This window comes from Dasypus novemcinctus, chromosome 2 (genome assembly GCF_030445035.2).
Source record: "Dasypus novemcinctus isolate mDasNov1 chromosome 2, mDasNov1.1.hap2, whole genome shotgun sequence".
In the NCBI taxonomy this organism is placed as follows: domain Eukaryota; kingdom Metazoa; phylum Chordata; class Mammalia; order Cingulata; family Dasypodidae; genus Dasypus; species Dasypus novemcinctus.
In genome coordinates, this window is record NC_080674.1 from 5,822,389 (window position 1) to 5,842,402 (window position 20,014).

Genomic DNA, 20,014 nt, shown 5'->3' on the forward strand with positions numbered 1-20,014 from the left:
ATCAAGGATGCATTGCTTCATGCAGAAAACTCTCCCTGAAGTATAAATGTTTTAAATACAGATGTACGTACAAGGAAGCTCACCCGTAGAAGCTGTCTCTTCTCACCTAGTGAATTACTCTTGTGGCTCTCTGTATTATCTTGTTGCAATTCTTCCTTGAACAATATTCATTGATTCAGTGAAGACATCTGGACTGCACTGTAGCAGGACCTGGGGGTAGGGCAGGGAAAAGGACAGCGGCATTCCATTCTCCCTGAGCTAAGCAACCTAGGATTAATATCATCTTCTGGATAACCATGGGATCTTTAGGTGCCATTACCCTTGTTAGTTGACATTTAGGGTAGAGGCTGCTTCACTCATTTGAAAAGATTTGGTCAAGATTATTTCTTGTTCTTTTGATGGGATGTGCATCAAGTAGTTATCTTCATGGTGTGATTTTTCACCAAGGTAATAAAAGGTACTTTCAAGACCCATTTCTCTCTCTCTCTCTCTCTCTTTCTGTATGTCTCTCTCAACTCTCTTTGCCCACACTCTCAATTTGTACATCTAAGAAACATAGTGGCATGTGGCATGGACGTAGCCATAAGACAATAATTCCACTTTTGTAATGCCCCATTAAACACTCTTAAAGGATCAATTCTGAGATTATTAGTCCCCTCAATTAGTAATACTTCAGCATGAGTTCTTTTACCAAACCTTCTGCCTAAAACAAGCATCAGGGGAGTTCAAACACATTGGCTGCTTAAGAACACAAAGGGGTGTGGACAGGGAGATAAAAGAGAAATCGAGCCCCAAGTTAGGCCCATGTGCTTCTCAGCAGTGGCAGACAGAAAGAAACGGCCTGAGAGAGGTTGCAGGGCCCCACTCCCTCGGTCCCCCCTCTTTCTCCATGCTCTACACAGGCCAGGACTAGAATTAAAGCACTTAGGTTTGACCTGTTTCTCCCAGCTTCTCAAACATCACCTCGAGAGCTAACTTTCATCACAGGGGAGTGAAATAAGACGATTGCCTCTAAGATTCATGATTGAATTAAAAATTAGCTGGAGTCCTCCCATTCTGCTTCTATTTATGATTTTGGAAAATCATAGAGTCCCTGCTCTTATTGATTTTACTCATCTCTTTCTATGGTGCATAAAGTGAAAAGAAGCAATGTTTGGACACCAGGAAGCACAGCTGAGGCAATGTTTGATGTAGTCAATGTGTCAGGATAGAGCCATTATTTCTGATCAAACAGGTCAGCAAGAGCACATGCCCATGGAGGGGCTGATCAATAAGATCAATGGAAAGCTCTGGGAGTTTAAAGAAACAGTGAGGAATTGAGAGCTGTCCAAGGGTGTTGCCACAGGCTTTTCTTTTGAAAACACCCATTCATTTTATTGAAGGAACTAAATTCATATGTCTTTCTATGTGTTGTGATAAAGGAAGATGACCTTGTAGGGAGTTTATTTAAATTAGGCTTAATGAAATGTTCTTGAGAGGGCCTTTGCAATCTACTTGAAAGAGTCTTGTCTAAAATCACTGCTGACTTTGTATCTTATGATTTATAATTTGAAATGGAAAAACAGTAGGAATGATTCACCTTATCTGGGATAAATAGACTATAAAAGTATGCATGCATGAATATATAATTATAAAGTTATATGTGTGAGCAGAAAGAGTATTATTTGTAATTGTTACCATAATTATTTTTATACTTACTAGTAGCTAATCTCAGATGGAAGGTGTGGTGCCACTTAAACGGTATCATTTTCCATGAATTTATGAGACCTGTTAGCCATTGTCCTATTAGACACAGAGTGTGGGTAAGTGAAGAAGACTTCCTGGGCTCCAAAGCTGCTGCCTCCTTTTAGGGCAAAGCCTGGATCAGAGGTGACCACTGCTGGTCCCAGTCTCCCTTCTAAACATGCTCTGTTTAGCCCAACTGGCTATTTTAGAACTTCTATGCTAGCATTTAAGTATCAGAAGCATTGTCACAATGATTTGGATATTTGCCTCTTCTTGAAAATCAGAAGATCTGACCCCAGTCAGTCCCGTATTCCCACATGGTCCCCACTGGCTCATGGAAAACAGCCTTTTTCCTCAGTTTCAGTTTGTTCTAGGCCCCAACCTGCCCTCTTGTCTATTCACTGAACTGCCTGCTCCTGTAGGCACTTGAGTTTGTGACTCTTTGTCTAAGGATTGGACTTTGGTGTTGCAAATTAAAAAGCTTGCATCAGATTCATCCAAATTTGGTAGATATTTGTGTTACAGTATGGAAATAGCCTACCTTGGTAAGCAAAGTTAACTTATTGAGGAGTCCAGTTCCAGGCCAAAGTCGTATGTGTGATCTTTTCAGCCAAACCATCAGCAATTACAAAGGGTTCCCAAGGCGGGCCTCCTGGGAAAACCGCCCTCCCCAGATGGACTTGGCGCACAGCCAGTGAATTGTGGGCTCTGGAAGGAGCAGACCAGAATTCAGGCCCCCTGGGCAGTCCTGCTTTCACACATTTCTGCATTCCCAGCCCAGGCGCCTCCATTGGGAGGCTTCGGCCAAGCATGTTCCTCCACTCTGACTCACTAGTTTCCCACTCTGAGCCCTTGCCCCTCTTCTCCCTGGCCCCTTGGGTCTATAAAAAGGTTTGGGGCATCCTGGCAGTGAGGCGATTGCCCCTGCCTGCTCTGCACATCATCTGACCTGCCCCCAGTGCCGTTCTGTGGGGGAAAATGAAACCCTGGGGAGTTGGCGCCATATTGTGTTTCTTTCTTGCACTGTCGCAGTACATGAATAAAGCTCTATTATTACTTTTAAGTTTGGTTCATTGCATTAACTGACCACCTTGACACCTGGCAAGTCTATGTGTACCATGAGAAATATTGACTAGGATATTATTATTAAATGAGCTGTGCATAAATCTCCATAAGGGAAGGAAGCTGATAATGGCTAGTGAGCCTGAAATTGCAGGTGCATAGCTAGTTGATCTTAGAGACAAATTCTAATACTGTGATGTACCATCTCCCTCTTGGACTTACCAACAAATGGTACTTACATCCTAGGGTCATTTGACAGGAAGTAGATTTCCAAGGTCCGTGGAGGTGCCCAGGAGAGGTGGGTGTGTCCTTACTTCCCGCCATGTCAACCACGCACGCACACTCCACCCAGCGCACCTTGTGTTTACACCAGCCATGCATTTGAACAGGACGTCTTCCCTGCAGGGGTCCACTTGAACGTGAACTCAACAGAAAGTGTGGAAACCTCAGTTTAGGTGCTCTGCGGGACATTGTGAGGCACACTGTCTATGGGTCCTGATACCATAAGATGGCTTGCACCACTGCCTTCCAGCTGGGCTTCCTGAAAACATTCCTTGGACTCCTGATGGAGATTGAAAAGCTTCATAGCTCCATCAGTTCCATGAAACAGGTTGCTCTGCACATAACTTGGCTCACACTTTAAATATTGATTTTTGCAACTATGGCTTCAGAAAGTGGCCATTTCCTAAACTCCGTATCCTAAGTACTACATCCAGATTATAGGATAGTCATACACAGAATATGAATCATTAAATAGGATTTTTCTTTAAGTGAAAAGAAGCTGATTTGCAGTGGAAGGGTTAATTTGGTATACTTTCCACAACTTGTGTCATTGACAGGACTTTATGAAATATGAAATTAGAAGCTGTTTCTAACACACTCAAGGAGAGAAAAACTGAGTTTAAAAATATAAACATGTTTATATGTACACGAAATGTAAATATAAATATTTCTTTACATAGTGAGAAAATTATACTCTAGATTTTATTTTTCCTGCTAACAGTAGTAGTAATAAATGCATTAATATTTTAAGCATTTTCAAGACTTTGGAGAATACCAGTATTAGCCTTAGAAAGGAAGATGATGCAAGTTCAGGCATAAGCAAAACTATGTTGTCATCTTCCATATTCCACTACATTCAATTCCTTATCGTCTGGCAGGTTTTTTATTTACTTATTTATTTTGTTAAAGAAGTTGTGGGTTTCCAGAAAAACCATGCATAAAATACAGGATTCCCATATATTGACACCTTGCTTTGCTCTGGAACATTTGTTACAATTAATGAAAGCACGTTATTATAGTTGTACTATTAACTTTGGGTTCACTGTTTGTGTAGTGCAGTTCCATGGGTTTTTTAAAAATGTGTGTTGATTGCTACACACCACCTGACCTTTCCTCTGCAAGGTCTTCAAGTTCGCAACCTCCTTGCGTATCGTTCTCTCTGAGATTGGATGTTGGCTCTGTTTCTATGTCAGTGAAATGTCTTTGATGAAGGGAGCCTTCAGAAAGAGACAAACTTAAAGTGTCCAAAAGATGCCAACAGAGCTTCTTTGAAAATTGAAAAATTAGGCACCAAATTTTGACTATAGGATATAGAATCACAGATGCTGTTTCAGTATGTTTTCCTTTAATACTACCACACTGCAAATCTCTGAAATATTTTAACAAATCTTATTCTGTTTATTGTCATAAGTTAATTCAATATTTTGCATGAAAGTTAATGGAACTCAAATGAATTTTTGAAATAAATATCAATTATGATGAGTAAATAGTCAAAAGGTGTTTTTCAAAAATAAATCATTATTTCTGCTAAATAAATATTTTCATCAACCTCAAACCCATATAAAGAATTAACTATGGTATAGTTATAGAATTATACCTGAATCTTTCGTTTCGGTGGCCTCTTCTAATTAAAGTGATTTTTTTTATTGCCCAATTATTAGGGACACAGAGAGCTTTTTTTTTTTAACGGTTCCAGGGCCGGAGATTGAACCCGGGACCTCGTATGTGGGGAGCCGGTGATCAACCACCGAGCCACGTTTGTTTGCGCCCCTGAGTTGTTGTTTGTTTGTTTTGTTTGCTTGGTGTTTGTTTATTTGTTTTTAGGAGACACCAGGGACAACTCCCGGGCCCTCCCACGTGGAAAGCAGCCCTTCAACTGCTGGGGCCACATCCGCTCCCCACAAACAGCTTTTTAAATCCAAACATATTTAGTAATAAAATTTAGGATGAAATAAATGTGCCCCAAACCAATACATTCCCTAAGATTCCACAAAGGGATGTCATGTATGAGCTTTTTGTTGTGGAAATAGCTAAAAGAAGTTTTTGTTGACACAGCACTAAAGAAACAGCAGTGCTCGCTGAAGCTGACTTCCAACAGCTACAGATTGTTTCACCAGTGGAATTTGGAAACTGGCAGAAAAATATAAAATGCATCTCCAACTGCTTTCTTTGGTTTCTTCTTGGCTGTTCATTTGGTTTATTTAATATCATTTACTTCTTTTTTAAACTCATAAAAATCAGACGTGGAGGGACATCTCTTAAAAACTATTCTTTTTTTTTTTTCCAGTTCCTCTGTTCCAGGATTATATTCTTCTTGAAGATATCTTTAGCATTTTTGCTAAAATTTGTGCTGATGCAGAGAAAACCAATATGCACATTTTTTTATTAGAAAAGTTGTAAATTTACAGAAAAATTATGCAGAAAGTACAGAGCTCCCATATACCCATGTCCTCCAATGGCACAGTTTTCCATACTTTGCATTAGTGTGGCACTTTGTTACACCTGATAAAACAGTAGTGTTGTAATTATATTATTACCTAAAGTCCGTAAGTTTAAATAGGGTTCACTCTTGGTGTTTTACAATTCTTTGCTTTAAAAAAATTTTTTTTTCTGGTAACATGTATACATGCAGCCTATAATTTCCTCTTTTAACCACATTTAGATACACAGTTCACTGATGTTTCATTCACAATATTGTGCTATCATCATCTCCATCCATTACCAAAACTTCTCCATTGCCAATATGTACTTTTAATAAAAATGTTGAAAATCATTTGTTTAGCTAAGATTCATAAATCCATATTACTGTTGCAAGACGGATTTCATCTACCAGCTCTCTGTATTTGTGCATGCTGATTTTTCTAAGACTTTTGAGAAAAAGGAAGGCTTGAGGAAATATTTTATGATGCTGATGTTGGTCCCATAGATTTTAATGGATCAGTGCCTACAAAAATCTGATGGACCAAATGTTTTGGCTTCTTAAAAGGTCCACCGCAATACCAACTTAGTTCTTCTATTGTGCTTTTCAAATCAGCACGGCATGTTACAGATTTTGGCATAGTATCTTGTGAGTACATGTCAAATTTTGAGCTACTATTTGATAGGATTTAGAGAATGTTTAAATTATTTTGTGAAAATTAACAATGGATTTAAAGATGAGAGATAATGACTGTCAGTGCCATGTTGGATACTTCTGGGATTGGGAAGGGTAATTCTTCACACTACTGGATCAAACGTAATATGTGATAGACCTAAGTGGGCTAAGATGATGAATCAAATCATGAGGGTGGGCATGTCAAACACCTGGTAATTTCATTTGGTTCAAACAAATACTAAGACCATATTTTAATTTGAATTAATCAAATCCATCTTTGAATAGATCTACAAACTATTTTGCAGCTTCTAAAAGGGGGAGAAAATGGGAGACTGTTGGGAAAAGTTGGGTGTATCTAGTGAGATAAGGAGGACTGGTCTCTCCTTCTCTCCCTGAGAGTCCAAATAAGCCAGGCAAACCTTAGCAACAACGAGGGTCCCTTGGCAGAGGCAGCTATGCTTCTCCCCCATTCACTGTTACCCCGGACTCTTCCTGTACACAGGAAAAGACTGTCCATGTTCTGGCCACCTAAGAGACCAGTCACGTGTAGAGCTTCCTAAACCACCTATTGCCACAGCAATGGCAACATGCATAGAGTGGTCTGGATCATTCCCTGGTATCCCTGTGGCCAGGGCATATTGCTGTTTGGGTGGAACAGAACTGGAGCTGTGGCCAGAGCGTCATGATGTGTCAGGAGGGATGTTCCAGGGTGAAGAACAAAGGGCTCTCACTGGGCTCTTGGCTGCATGGCATCACTCAGAAAGCGCAAATCCTGCTCCCCTCCGCCATGGGATGAGTGGGTGTTCAGCTCATCTACCGTCCTCTTGTTCACAGGTGAAGTCTTGAGGGCTGTATGAGTTACCCAAGGAAAAAGAGAGAGGTGGGGTATGAGGTTTCTGACAGCGAGATCAGCCGGAGCAGAGACCCAACAACTCAGGAGAGATTGTCTGACCTGGCTTCATCACATGCTCTCCTCCCACCAAATCTTTCCTCATTTTTGTTTTCCTTCTGCGGTCTCATTTTCTTTCAACCAACTAACTAACTGACTAAATGTATACACTCACTCATATAGCTAACTGCTTCATAAATATCTAATGTAAGAATTTCCTTGACAAAATGGATAATGAGAAACATTGATTGGACATCAGGAGGACAGTTGACAGGAACAGTGAAGGCACTGATAAAACCGTGGGTGAGAGCTTGGGGTTTGGAGTCAGAAAGATCTATGCATGCTATAATGTAGATAAACCTCAAAAGTATTACGCCAAGTTAAAAAGGCCAAACAAAAATGATTGTATATCATATGACTATGTTTGAATGAAATATTCAGAAAAGGCAAATACATGGAGTCAGAAAGTGCTCGTCTGAGATCGATGGTGGGAATAAGGTTTACCTGTAAACAGGAAGCAGGGATCTCCTTAGAGTAATAGACTTTTTCTAAGAGGTTTATGGTGATAGTTGTATATCTCAGTAAATTTTCTTTGTAATAAATTGGATTTCTGTCATTTAATAGTTCATTTAAAACCGGTGAATCTTATGGTATGGCAATTTACCTCAAGAAAACTGTTCTTTGAAAGTTATTGACATCGACTGAAAAACCATTAAAATCCATTGAGTAAAGTCAATACAAAGATTAGTTAAAAAGTTCATATATGAAAGCCAATAACTCCCATGTAAACCAGTAATAACCCTTAGAAAACCTAAGGTACAAAGGGTTCCATTTCAGGAGCAACAAACTCTAAAATAAAAATGTTATGCCTTAGAAACAGTGCAGTGAAGTGACTGGAAACTGGGCACTGTGCTAGTACATTCTGGCTGCCAAACTTGGGCAGGTAAATTCGCCTCTCTTGCCTCAATTTCTTCCTCTATGGATGGGGTGATGACAGCATCTTATCATAATGAAGCCCTGAGGATTCAGTGACGCAATATTTTCAAATGTGAAGAGCAATGCATGGCACAAAGGAAATGCTATGTAGTACTCTAAAATGTTCATACTTGAGCACAAGATATAGAAACAAGAGTGTCTATTACAACATACTTTGTAGGAATGAAAAATTAGAAATATCCTGAAGTCCACTGTTATATAAATAATACCAATATGATGAATACTACATAGGAATTTAAAAGACCTAGACCCCATGTTCTAAACTGGAAAATCTCCAAGATATACTGTTAATCACAGAGCAACACAAATAGAATAGCAAGTGATGGAACAATAAAAATAGAATGATTCTATTTAAGTTTTTTTTTTTTAATTGAGTGTGTATGTGATTGAAACAGTAGGTTCTGAAATGATATTTACTGATCCTGTGATAATGATTGCCTGAGTGGCAAATAAGAAAGAGGAATTTAACTTTCTGTTTTACATTTCTGGATGGTTTCCATCTCTAAGCATAAGAATATATTCAATAACTGGCATGATGATTAAAATGGAAAGTGAAACCTATGTGCCATGCTATCCATCTCACGAAGCAGGGTGGGGGGACCCAAAGAGCTTTAGTGTATAAAGCACAGGACACCAGGGCTGCACACCCAATGTGGAGTAGGGGATGCCGTTTTAAGCATTTAAAGTGATTTCCTATACACCTCCCAGAGCTGCCTCAGAGTGCTTACCGCAAAGAGCTTTGCAGCCATGGAGAAATGTCCGAGAAGAAGCATGGAGCTTAAACTACAAAGCTCTTTTGACAATCCTCATATTTTACCAAACTCAGTAAAACCATTTCTTTTGAAGTGTGTTGCGAGAAGGGCCTCTGGTTAGAAATTGGAATGTGTGATTAATGTTGGAAGACCATTGCCCTCCACAGCTTGCTTAGCCTGCAGTGGTGCCCAGATTAAAAGAGAATCTACTCACCCATAGATTGGGGGTGATCTGCATGAGGAAAATCCAGGTGAGCCCCAGTTCTGGACAAAACCCAGCCTCCATTTTCTGGCTTAAATCTAATTTGAAATGTTCTGAGTGGTAGGACTTTTATCCGTCCTCCTGAAAGCTATTCTATTAATCAAATATTTCCTATTGTCAGGAGCCATTTCCTGATATTCAGTCTAAATTTTTATCTTTCTTATGGCATTACATAATTTAGTTAATTATATTATCCTATTAGATGAAAAATTGTATTCATCCTGTTACCCATTTTCTTGTTATGCCATGTTTATGTGGAGCTAAAGCATCTGGGAAATGAGCTGACTGCCATTTCTTTTATTTCTTTCTTCCATCCCACAGAATGCAGTGCGATCAGGAAAATTGTTTGCCTAGTAAGGCTGATTTCCGCCCCAACCAGCAAGATACTTGGTTATCTGTTTCCGTCTGCCTGACTTTGTCTGCTTGCTACTACTAACTGCTACAGTGAAGGAACAAAGAGAAAGAAAATTATAAGACACAGTCTTAAGATCCTGGAATTAACAGTGACAAATTTATTTTATTTTATTTGCATGTAATACCAAGCTAAAGCTTGCTGAGAAATGGGTAAAATTTTAGGCTTGGAAAGACAGAAGTTAATGCTTTTGCTATGATGAATAGGAAAGAAAAAAATCTGAAAGCACTGGCTCTGAGTCATCTGGGCCGCTTCTGAGGCAGGTGCCTGCAGCAACTCTTTTCAAATGCGTGGTTGACAAAAACAGGAGATGGGAAAACCATTAATGTGGGCCAATGCTGGCCACAGATCACAAATTCAGAAAGCTTAGGACAAGCAAGGGGAACAAAGGAAGATGCTTCCAACTATCTGAATTCAAGTTTCCCCAGGCGTCTACCCTCCCTTCTAAGTCACTGGGTCTTGATAGTCTTTGGCAGGCTAATAACTGGAGAGGTTTTATCACTCAGTGTGCTTCTGGGTGTTTTCTACTGATGAGAAACTAAAAAGTCATCATACTGAGAATTCTTAAAAACCCAAGAGAGCCCATAAGGTTACACTACGCTACTATTTTATACCACACTCACTCTCCATCTTGCTTCCCCACCTTTAAATATGCTCCTTTGCTTGCAAAGGAATCACTAAAATACAAGAACTTGTTTTAAAATATTCATGGCAGTGTTTAGCGGGAATGCATTGATTTAATCTATCCTTTCTCTTGAATCTTAAGGTCTGGGTTAATTTAATAAAATCAGGTTGAGTGCACTTTAAAAACTACTTGAGTACATGTTCTGTTTATCTTATTAATTAATTTAACATTGCTGTAAATTCTGAGAGAATGACTTAGATCATGGTATGAGATAATTAAGAGTGGGATAACATTTGGGTGGCTGCCCCTGAGCATAGGAAATGGGTGAAACCGAAAATAATAAAATAAAAAAACCCCATTATTGGCGGTAGTTGATGCAAAAAAAAAAAAGGGTAAACAACATGGAGGACACGTTGGTCGATCACGGCAAAGAGTGCTGCAGGGGTAGGTTGCCGGCGTCTTATCTTGCATTTCCCTTTGCAATTAGCTTTTAAAAGGTTTCAAGTTTCGGGAGTGTAAGTCAGCAGCCAGCCCCTGGATCTCTTCGCCAGCACCCTCCCACTGCCTTATTCGCACCCCCAGTCGTAAGGGTAATTCCTTTTAAATTAATTTATCACTGGCCAGCACTTCCTTCCTCGATAACAATGTACCCTGCACAATCAGCTCTTCTGACTTCTGCACTTAATAAACTAAGGACAAGGTGGAACCGTCTCCAGCAAACGCAGAAACCTGATCACGGGGGGAGGCAGCCTGAGCTCCCTGCAGCCTTGTTCTGAGGCCGAAGTCCCCTCTGTGAACCCCGGTGCTGCACTCACTGAGGCTGGTGCAGGGGTCCCGAACAGCGAGGCTTTGATCAGGGTGGGACGGGGGCTGCACTAGCAGCCGCTCCCCTGTGTGACCGCTGAGCACCCAGCAGCACACTGGCCCTGGAGCCTCCAGGGCAGTTTCCAGAGTGACTGGTAGGCCAGTGGGGACAGAAAACATTTTACAGCCGCCCAGACCCAGCTTGGAGCATCCGCCTTCAACAGTCCTCAGCTGATTCTCAGAGGTCTGCAGGAGGTCCCTGCGCCTGAGCCCCGATTCTCATGGTGTCCTTTCATCCCTGGAACCTGTTTGTGGAGGACCTGGAACCCTAACTCAAGAGCGTTCAGTAAATCCTACAGGTTTTGTCCAGCATCTTTCAGGACAGATATTTCTAAATTCTTTCCCAAAGTTATGCTCAAGGTACTTCGGTCTCTGATCTCTGGATGACACCATAACCAATGAAAAGGTTTCTGAAGTCACCCTGCCCAACCCATTGCTCCATATTCATTGAAGAAGAGATCAACCTGCCATCCTGACATAAACAGCACCTTTGGCCATGCGTTATGAGGAAATGGTGTCACCCTTTCAGAAGAAAATAGCCAAACCAACAGCCAGCGAGGGCCAGCACTGTGCCTTGTAACTGTGGCCCAGAATCCGTGTGTCACTGGGCCTGGACAACTTCCAGTTGCTAGACGCTTTCCCTCCTCCTCCCGGCACTTCTTCCCTGGGTCACCTGTCTCCTGCCCATCCACCTGCCTTCTCATGTCCATCCTCAATCCTGTCCTTCTCGTAGGACGCCGAGAGCAAACTGCATCCAGGAAAAGAGGACAATTGTCCCAGACAAGCGTTCTCTAGCTTAGCCATTGCCCCTGCTAGATGGCTCCATAAATGTAAGGATGAAGGCAACCCTATGACTTTGGAAAACCTGCTCCAAAAACAAGCTTTGTTCTGGAGAAAAATGAGATTTATCCAGTGAAAACAATTTCGGTTCTTTCACAATTGAAAATAAAGGGACTCATGGCAAACTAGCATACCACTTGTTACAAAGATTGCTGTTTGCTTGGTTAGGAAGGTTGGACTATTTCCCTCTCCAAAGCTTAATTGCCTTCCCAGCTCTCTGCCTGGGACTGGGTTTCCTGTGTGTCTCATTAGGACAGTAAAGGACACCCTGTGTTCTCCTCGCGGGGCATATCCCATTTCATCCGCTACCTGTTAGAATTTAGGAAAAGGTCAACTCAGCTTATCTGTACACCTACTACAAATAAAAAGTTTAAATGATTATATTCTCTGGAAGATAATGTAAATTGGAGTGCAGCTAATTAAGAAATAACTTTTTCGTTTGATATTATTTCCTAAAGAACTCGCATTTTGTCACGAATAATAAACTAGTGACATTTTAACAATGTTTGACAGATTAGGAAGTATGTACATATATGGGATCATAACGATTTTCAGAACAGCTTTGGGAGATAGGTAATCTTATTTTTCTTTCTTTATTATAGATGAAAAGATTACAGTTCAAGCAAAGTGCATGATTGACTCACAAACGTGTGTGGCATATGTGGTAAACCAAAGTTCCCGCCATGCCACATTACCTCTCGTGAATTTTCAGACTGAAGAATGGATATTTCATGAACTCGTAACTAATTAGTGGCACACATGAGATGGACAGACAGGTGCCCTTAAACGTATCTGGAGCCTGAGCCCTCCCTCCTCTTTCCAGAGCAGGACCCAGGCTTATGCCACACGCTGCCGAACATGAGCCAATAAGCGGCACAAAATGATGAACTCACACGACACGAAAGCCCCGAGGGTACTATTCTCGCCCTGAATGACTTCATGATGTGCAGGACCAGGGAGCACCACAGCGTTCATGATACCTCTAGAGCCATGACTCTCCCATCTCTTCCTTTTGTTGTTAAAAGTTTCACCTATAAAACAAATGAAAGCCAATCAGTGCTGGAATTGGAGAGGATCATCTCTACATTTTTAAAAAACATCGCTGTTCTACTCATGAAGGTGTATATGTCAGAGGGCAAGATACTGTGAATGGACCTGCGTTGCTAAATCCAAGCCCCGTGCATCCGTGTGTCGGTTCACGCATGGTAGGGGCCCCCCCTGCCCAAGTTCTCGTGAAATGTCGGCCTCGCCCTGAGGGTCAATATATGGCAGTCACCTCTTAGAATGGAAGCTCTAGGAGGACAGGTATTCTTCTCCTGCTTTGTTCACTGCCAATTTCTGAGAGCCTAGACAAGTGACTGGTACATAATAGGGGCTGAAGACAAAATATTTGGGTGGAGTAAATAACTATCTAGAAATTAATACGTTCTCAAATCTGAAAACCATCCTGATCTTAAACAGCATTGTACGGTAGAGGCTCTAATGGACCCATTCCTCCTTGGTGATAAGACCTTGTGTTTTTAGCTGGCCACATGGTCATTTAGAAGAAATATTGCATTTACCAGTCTCCCTTATAGCCAGGTATGGCCATGTGGCTAGGATCTGACCAATGAATGAACAAGCAGGGGTCCTATGCCAGGTCTACCAGGTATATGTCCCTTCTTCCTATGGAAGAAAGTATTCCTGGCAGGGATGTGGATGAGATGGCTGGAACTCCAGCAGCTCAGCAGGTAAGAGCCTCATGTTGAGGGTGGTGATACAACTCCATAGACAGGGACTGAGCTCTTGACTCCAGAGCACAGTGCCAGCTCCAGGCTGCTTGATTCTGGCTTCTTTTATATTGTGAAAAAAGGAACCTCAATCTTCAGTAGGCCACCGTTATTTGTGTTTTCTGGCACTTACTCAACATAAAAACTCATTCTAATGAATACAATTGGTTTGACCTACATCTAATTGATAAAGAAAGACAGACTTTTCAAGGATCCCTTTACAGAGTCATCTAATAGCTAGGTTTATCAAGACATTACTGGTTTTGCGTTGACGGAAAAGGAACTGCATGGCGTGTTGCTCTTGCTTGCAGTGAGTGGCGACACATCCTAAGAGACCAGATCATTCAACGCCATTGCATGGCATGGAAAGCTCCAGAAGGGAACTTCTGCGTATCTTGGTTATTGCCAAAGTCCAATACGTGGTGATTAGCAGCGTGAGGATTGATGAGGATGAAAAGGAAGACTCTCGACATCTCAGCCCCTTTTCAATGTGACCTCTGCATCACAGCTTTACTGCTTAAAACAAATCCATGGAAAACCTGTCCCCTATACAGTGAATGTACAAGCCCCAGCTGTTAGCAATCCTAAGGCACACCTGGGCTAGGAGCAAGTTTTTTTCCCATTTCCTGTACCATTCCCTTCATGTTTTTGGATTTTTTTTTTTAACAAACAGGAAAGTCATTTTATTATTTTTAATTCATTTTTTTTTTTTTACTTTTAAAGAAGTTTTAGATTACATAAATGTTCCATTAAAAAAATAAGGGATTCCCTTAGGCCCCACCCCTCCCCCTCCCCCACATTCCCCCATTACCAACATCTTTCATAGGGTGGTACATTTGTTACAGTTGATGAACGCATTTTGAAACATTGCTGCTAACCATAGACTACAGTTTACATTATAGGTTACATTCTGTCCCACTATTGGATTTAATCATGCTATTGGGGTTTTTTCCTTTTTTTTGTCTTTATTTTTTTAATGTTACATTAAAAAAAATATGAGGTCCTCATATACCCCCCATCCCCCTCCCCCCACTCCTCCCCCCACTCCTCCCCCCATAACAACAACCTCCTCCATCATCATGAGACATTCGTTGCACTTGGTGAATACATCTCTGAGCACCACTGCACCTCATGGTCAATGGTCCACGTCATAGCCCACACTCTCCTGCAGTCCACCCGGTGGGCCATGGGAGGACATACAATGTCCAGTAACTGTTCCTGCAGCACCACCCAGGACAACTCCAAAGTCCCGAAAACGCCCCACATCACATCTCTTCCTCCCACTCCCTACCCCCAGCAGCTGCCATGGCCACTTTCTCCACACCAATGCTATTGGTTTTTCATGGATAATTAATTATTGAGTAAGAAGTCTTTTTTAATGTTCAACTCTTCCCAGTGTTAAGTGCTTCATAATATTTAAGCACTGACAATTTCATTTTGGTTCTTAAACTCAAGACATGAGTCAGGATGAGACTGAAATGAATGTTAAGAGAAATTGGCAATAAATGCTATATCCTGCTTATCCCAAGATGTCGTGGAACTTTACCTTCAAGAACTCAGGGGAAAAAAATTAAATCGACACATGTCAAAGGTGATACAGCCATCAAGGCTCACCTGCTAAACCATAGAAACTTGGCTTTCTGAATTAAATTAAAGTGAGTTTGCTGAATTAAAATGACATGAAAGGGAAAAGGGGGCAACCACAGTGACAGTAATAATTACAAAAATAATAAATGATACTGATATTGAAAATGGACCAGGTATCAGACTCTGTGCCAATTTCTTTGCAAACATGATTTTATTTAGTCTTCATGAAAACCGCATGTGTCAAACCCTGTTATTCCTCCCATTTTAATATGAGGAAATGGAGGCTTAGGGAAGTCACTTGGCCGAGAGTAGCTCTCCTTCTCAGAGCAGGATTCTTTGCTTCCTTGACAAGAGAGGAGCACCCGGCGGAAGGAAATGAGCTCAGGACGCGAGGATGTTCTACAGGAAACCTCACATAGAGAGGCACCCACTCCCTCCTGTGTCTACGGAGCCAGGCGATTAGACAGAAGGAGCGAAAGTTTGCTCAGGCTCCAGCATTCCTCTTGGAAGACCCAATTTACAGTGATTATACAGAACACAGCTGTTTCTCCATCCCCTGGCTGACACTCTACATAGAGAGATTTAGTGTTTAGCTGTTTTCAAGCTTTGTAAAAGAAAAGCAAACCTTTTTTTAGTGTGTCATTGTTAGCTGGGTGTCTCTTCCCTGAATCATTTTAAATTTCGACCAGACCCCTGACAGGTCAGCTTAAGGCTTTGAAGAATCAACATCTGTCATGTCTGAGATGACAGACCCTACCCACATTTGCTTGTTACACTGAAAATTATATTCGCCCTTTCCTGCTTGCTTACGATAAAATGATGGCTGCTTTCTACATGTCATGAGGGTTGCAGGACATTCTCGTATGGAAAGCAAGTGGTTCTAACTCTCACTACCATCGAGAAGCTGAATGGATGGGGTCTGAAGAGGATGGAGTTGAGCAGAGGCAGGCTCACCACACACGGCTTTGCCAGCCCGTGAGCGCATCATGAGGAGTCAGCCGAGACATACGGAGCCTCCATGTTGCTGAGATGTCCCCAAGCTCCAAAGACTTGGAGACATGCAAGTTTGATAGTCAGTTCTGTACTGTCAATTGTAATAAACTTTGCACAACCAAGAAGCTCTTTGTTTAATACTCGAGTGCATTAAAAACCTGGCATCGACACAAGAAGAACGTTTGCTCTCTTGAGATTAACTAGAGAGATTCAATGTCATATAATGACACCAGAAATTTCAAAGTGGCTTCCTTTCAAGCAGTGCCAAGAAGTTCCAAGCTCTAAAACCTTCTTATATAGCGCCATACTTGAAATTTATGTAATTTAGTTTAAGTATTACATTCACCCGTCTTTCCTGGATGACAGTTAAAATTCAAATTACATTTCCTTTGAGACCCCTGATGTTCTTTAGGCCTCACTGTGTACTCAGATTTTTGCCAGTTTACTCTTAAGTGCAAAAGGAAAGGTTATTTTGTTACAATTCTGATTCCATCAGGCTGAACATGGGATTCCTTTCTCGGAACACAGACTTAATATTTTTGTTTTCTTCCTCCTGCCCTCTCCCAATCCCCACGTGTCCCATCCCCCAAAGCAAGGGCAAACACGGATATAAGACGGTGTAACCGAGTCTAATGTGCAATGTGCTGTTGACTATTCTGTAGGTACACACACAGCACAACTAACATGCACTAGTGATTTAAAATCCAAAACTTTGTTGGATTTAAGTACACATATTGCTCTTCTGTGTGTTACCAAGCATAATCGGAGAGCAGGTTGTGGTCAAAACTCCTTAAACTTGGTATACAGTGTCACTTCCCTTGTCTGGGGCATTTCAAATCCCTCTCTAAAATGTCCATGCTGGCAGATACAGATTCTCCAGATTCCTTCTACATCCAGTTCTTGTCCGCTGTCTGTTTTGTCTCGTATCAGTCCAGACAGTACCTTCACCAGTCATCCTATAAATCCACTTATGCTATTGATATCTTGAGTTTCGTAGACTTTGTAAAAAGTTTGGACTTTAAAAGGGCTCATAACACAGATGTGGGAGCTTTCCAGTCTTGCTGGCTTCCTTTCCCTCCCCTTCCAAGATTACTCAGTGAACATTCCCTTCTTTTTGCTCTTATTATTGTCAGTTCCTCATCCCAAGCTTGCACACCATGACCTGTCTAGATGTTCTGAAGAAACAAGAACCTCTGTTCTTCCACATTCCTCAGACTGTAGTTGGGAACTGTAATCTTTCCCCTTAGATAAGTCATACCTATAATAGAAACCACATAAGAAGAAAGACTTGGTCTATTTTATTCATCCCTAGAGCCTCCACTCTTATAAAAGTGCCCAGTGCATGGTAGACATTGACTAAACAGTGAATTTATTATCGTGAAGTGCAAGTAAGGGGAGGTGCTTAGCATGCAGAAAATTTAAAAACCATATTTGCTGGAATTTCCAAACAGTCCTAACATGATGTTTCATATGTTTGGGGGAGGAAGTTGGGAAAGGGATAGACATATCACAAACATATAGATAGCAATGGAACATATAAAATCAAAGTAATTGACAGCCGTTGTTTTATTTTCAAAAGGTGTATCAGGACTACAGATGCCAGTTACCTAACATTCCTCATGCTGTTTGCCTAGTGCCCCAATATTGGGTAGCAATATTTCCCTGGCACTCAATTTTGGCAGACCAGTGTCTCAAAATGTGACCTACATTTCATTTGAATAATACTAAATTAAAAGGCATAGTTTTGTCCTAGCATTCAGGCATTTTAACAAACACAGAAACATCATTTATATTCTTGAATAAAAATTTATTATTTTCAAAATCTTTGCATTTACATACTGATAGTTCCTTGACTTAGGGTAAATCATTAATTCCTTAGCCTAAACATGTTTGGGAGATAGATGATATTTCCATTACTTGTATGAGAATATCTCTTTTGGTTGGTCTGTCTGCTTTAGAAAATTCTTGGGAAATTGTGTTGATGTCATACTACTTAACTGAAAAGGCTAGGAACATAACATGCCTATTTCAGAAGGGTGTATTTTGAGAAAAAGCATATAATTTATGGGGAAATAAAATAACCCAACTCTCAATGCAAGGTTTGTGAGTCTCACAGAATTTCAGCCATTTTCCATCACCATAACAACTAGATTTGCTATTGGGGCATGTCATCTGCTACTTTAATCTTCACCAGTTAATCAAAGATATTTGTCTTTAGAGCACTTGACACCAGCATTATATAATATTTAGCAACCTAATATAAACAGTGAAGGCCCTTGGCATCAAGGGTGTAGCTTTGGTCCATAAAAATATACAAAAATTTTAGGAGTCGACAAGAGAAGAGGTGAGGCCAAAGCACTCCAGAACACGGGGATGCAGATTACCACTTGGCGTGATGGTTTGGAACTTTATGTACCCTGGAAAATAATGTCTTAACCCTAACCCCGTCCTATGAGGGTAAGCCTGTTGTAAGGTTCTCGTGAGGTGCTTTTAAGGTATGATTCCCCTCATTCAGGTTGGGTCTTAATCCTCTTACAGGAGTCCTTTATAAGAGAATGAAATTCAGGCAAAGAGAGAGAGAAAGCTGCCAAAGCCAAAAGCAGAAAGCAACAAAACCCGGAAGAGAAGGGAGAGACCAGCAGCTGCATCCCATGTGCTTTGCCATGTGACAGAGAAGTCCAGGACTGCGGGCAGTCCACCGTCAGGACGAAAGCACCATCGTGATGAAGCCTTGGTTTGGACATTTTCGCAGCCTCAGAACTATAAGCTTGAAAGCTGATAAACTCCCATGGTTAAAGCCAACACATCTCCTATATCTGCTTTGAACAGCATAACAAACTAAAATTTGGGCATTTCTGTTTATTAGTGAGGAAATCGATGTGACACGTCCTAGCATCATTTAAATCCAGAAGTGCAGAAGTACTAAGAAACACAGTTTAGACACTCCTTCAGGTTCAGTGAACCCCCTCACACCTGTCTTCGTGAGTTGGGTCTCATCAGGCACTAATATTTGCCTGAAAATTCAAGACTCCACCCCTGAAGCTGCGCTTCCTCTTTGGAGACACTCTAGATTTTTTGATGTTCCCGAGGAAATATATTCATGGAGAACACAAAAGCACTTTTCTAATTACCGCAGCTACATGTAAAAGAAGGGCATAGACATTTTAAAGTAGGGCTATTTCACTTTCAGCTTCCACTACTGTCATGGCAGAATTTCTGCCTTCAGGTGCCATGGTCCAGAAAACGTTCCTCACCTTGGCACAGGCTCGTCAGCCCTTTCCTTCGTGTTTGATCAAGGGTTGGGGTGCTCAGAGCTCAGAGGAGGAGGCTTGTAGCTGTGGGCGAAGCCTGGCTGCCTCAGGAGACCAGAAAGTGATTTTAATGTCTCCCTCAGAAATAAATCGGAGAAGAAATTTAAAAACCAAATCAATTTAAAAGAAAACCAGTCTTTTGAGGAAAGGGGAGATGAAGTATACATATAGCTGACTCAAGTTTTGGTTCCATTTTGGACTGTATAAATTTGGACTCTAGAGGAAATCTCAGGTGAGCCTTTAGTACAGAGTTTGGCAAATAGGTTTTGCTTTGTTTTGTTTTTTGAGGTACCAGTGGTCAGAAAATGAACCCAGGACCTTGTACGTGAGAGGCCAGCACTCAACCACTGAGCCACATCAGCTTCCCGGAATTGGCTTTTTCATTTGTTGTGCTTGTTGTTTGTTTTCGTTTTTTCAGGAGTCACCAGGAACCGAACCTGGGCCTTCCCATGTAGCTGGCGGGCACTCAGCTGCTTGAGCTGCATCTGCTCCCCAACTCTTTCTTAAAGGTATGCATAGTAAGCATGTCAGAGGCAAAGTTGAGGATGTTA